Source organism: Ranitomeya imitator, chromosome 5, assembly GCF_032444005.1.
Source record: "Ranitomeya imitator isolate aRanImi1 chromosome 5, aRanImi1.pri, whole genome shotgun sequence".
Taxonomy (NCBI): domain Eukaryota; kingdom Metazoa; phylum Chordata; class Amphibia; order Anura; family Dendrobatidae; genus Ranitomeya; species Ranitomeya imitator.
In genome coordinates, this window is record NC_091286.1 from 13,939,186 (window position 1) to 13,942,596 (window position 3,411).

A 3,411-nucleotide genomic window follows, 5' to 3' on the forward strand; every position below is an offset into this window, starting at 1 on the left:
ACGGCAGAACCACGCGAGACTCCCGAGGGAGTGACAGGAGGAATATAGGAACCAGAGGACGTTGGTGCAACACCAGAGGTGACAGGAGACTGTGGTCCGGATCCAGTAGATTTCCCAAAACCACCAAGGCCAGAACCCAGGCCGCATCCTTTACCGCTGGAGTTCTTGCGGGCTGTAGATGTGAGAGCCAGGATCCAGGAACTGATGAGTGGACTGTGGAGTCTAAGCTGCTTGGAAGAGACAAGGAGGTGATCCAGGACCAGGTCTGGAGAAATGTTATCGGGCCCTCTAGCCAGAAGGTACCAAGAGCTGGTATCCCGGATGTTGGTCGCTACTTACGACCATCAGCATTCAACCATCAGGCAGTAGAGACGGAGCACTTGCCTCAAAGGCTGCAATAGCTGAAGTCTGGAACCAGGGTGAGGTTCCTCAAAATGGACAGGCATCGCTGGTATGCAGTAGGTGTGATCTCAGAAGAAAGCTTCTTGAGGAATGACCAGGCCTGGGAGAGGCTCTTTGAGGCGGCTTGAGACCGGGCTGCTACCACCGCCAATAGAGCGTACTGTCCTTGGGATTCCACACCTTCTATGCGGGAGTAGCTGATGGTGCAGATGAAACAGGGGGCTGTTGCCCATTTCTATATGTCTGGGGCTCCTGCACTACTGGAAGCTGGGTCACTTACAGCCCAGGCACCTGGGAGTCAGGTTCCAGGAAGCAGGTAGAGGCAATCCCCCCAGCATTCTGAAGAAAGAGAATAAGAAGCGACCACCTGAAGTGGATTACTGTATTACCCTCTTTATAGTTTTTTACCGGCTTTGCACTTGGTGCAAAGTCTTGAATGAGGCCTGCCAGTTGTTGCCTTTCAGGGATCTGTAGATGACTCTGGATGACTCTCCTTAAAATGTTTTCTTTTCTTTGCACTTTGCATGAACTACACTTTCAAAATATTTACACTCTAAATGTATTTCTGGATTCAAATAGTCATCTATACAGTTTATCACGGTTATTGGGACATTACAATGGTATGTTAAACTCAAAAATGCGTTAAAAAATTTGGCTGGGTTAAATTTCTCCCCCATGCACTATGCCATGGTCTGGGGTAAATTTCTATAATATATAACCCTAAAAAAAGTTCCAAAATTTTTCTGGATTAAATTACTCATCCATAGAATATTACGTGTTCTGAGGTACATTTTGGTGGTAGATAACGCTCCAAAAACGCGTTCAAAAATTTATCTGGATTAAATAAGTTATCCATAGAGTATAACATGTTCTGGGGTACATTTCATTGGTATTTAACCCTCCAAAAGATTGATACGAAATTTATTGGTATTATATTGCTCACCCATAAACTATTTTGTGTTCTTCGGTACATTTCAGTGGTATCTAACCTTTCCAAAAAATTGTAAAAAAATGTATCGATATTAAATTGATCATCCATAGAGCACTACATCTTCTTGGGTGCATTTCCATGGTATCGAAAAATAGTTAAAATATTTATCAGTATTATGTTACTCATCGACAGAGTATTATGTCTTCTTGGGTGCATTTCTAGTGGTATATAACACTCAATAAAATTGTTCATAAATTTATTGATATTATATTGCTTATCCATACAGATACATATTGGTGGTATATAACCCTCAAAAAATTGCTCATAAGTTAATTGGTATTACACTGCTTATCCACTCAGTATTAGAAGTTCTTGGGTAAATTTTGGTGGTATATAACTTTAACGCCCCCAGACACAGGGCCACTAGTCACTCGGTACCGGTCCTTTCTGCTCAGTTATGCGGTTGTCACGGTGGCTGGACCCGGTCGTGACCCTGCTAAGGGGCGTCCAATGAAAGTGGTAGTACGGTCTGTCAGGGGTTCGTGACGCCACCTGTGGTGTTCGGTCAGGGTGACCGACGCTGCTGTGGGGTCCGCTGGAGTGATGGAATAGCAGCCGGATGGTATACCTTCCCACAGGTGAAGTAAATCCCCAGGGCTTCCCAGTAAGGTGGATGGTGATGGTGTGAGGTGCAGGCAATAACGAGGACACAGGATTGCAGTCTCTTTACCTTTTACTGAAGGCTTCAGTACACTCAGTCTAGAGCACGTTCAACCGGGCTATCAGAGACCGGCCGGTCCGATGGGCACATCCAGAGTTTCCCTCGCAGATGGAAATCGTTGCCTACCAATAGCGCCTGTGTGTTGTAGTCGTACCCTGCTGAGCATTCGGAATAGTCCTCACAACTGCTGTTCTCATTTGTTCGTTCTCTACAGATTCCTCTCTCTCTCTTGTTCTTTGGTTCCAGATGTTGCTAGTTTCTAACGTCCCCCAGATATGTTATGGCTAGGACGCCACCCGTTTGACGGCAAGGCTTGGAGGTCTTCCGGGACCCTAGAGACTTCCCTCTCCCAATGTTGCCCCCTATGTCTTCGGAGGTGTAAAAGGTAGACAGCCAACCTATAATCAACTGTCCAGCGGAATTTGAAGTAAGGCCTGAAGTCAGTTACTCCTACGGTGATCCGGCCACCGACTACGCGCCTCAGTAAGATGTTGCCTTCCTCTCTCGGCATGACTCTTACTGGCTCTCCTTTGTGCTGATCTCGTTTACACTGTTCCACAATATTCTTCCCTTCTTGTCTCTTCCTTAGGATACTGCCGCAAGGTGTGCAGGCGCGGTTCCGTTACGTTCTGTTCTTTCGCTAGGCACCTGCCAGGTTCCCACGCCTGACAGGGACCCCCCTGTGCCTTCTCCCTGCAACACCCCCTGCCACGGGATGTTGCCTGGTTCCAACCCAGTCAGCTTCTGACTAACTTCCTCCCCAGCCCCTAGTTTTACCAGTGTGAGGAGTGGCCCAATAAATAAAGCCCTTTGCTCCCACTAGTGGCCGGAGTGTGAAGTGTAATGTGTTCTGGTGATACCTGGTCAGGAGAACTCTTTAGTGCCATCGGACGTACCGCTACTCGCCTTGGGGCCATACTGCAACAACCAGGTCTCTGGGGCGCTGCACTCCCCCCCGGTTAAATCCAGTACTCCTAGACTAGGAAGAAGAACAACAATATAATGCAGTGAAAGACATACAACATTTTAAATGCTAAGAACAAGTAAATAGAAAAAGGTGCTTCCCTTTATGGGAGGTAAGGACACTTGAACATTACAAACAATAACAAGATTAAATATTTTTAAATAACATTTTTGACTATAAATAACTCTCTGTACCCAGCCGGGTATTCTACTGCAAAATTTGCGAACCTTAAACTAACTCTTCCTTTAAGGGCGTATAAGCTGAACCCACTAAAGGCCTACTATCAAGTACTACAACAACTCTACTTTCTTTTCCGTTCTCACTTCACCAATGCAGGACCGCCTAGCTCCTTGGCTGAGCCTACTGCCATTGTGCCGACCATCTTTCTACATT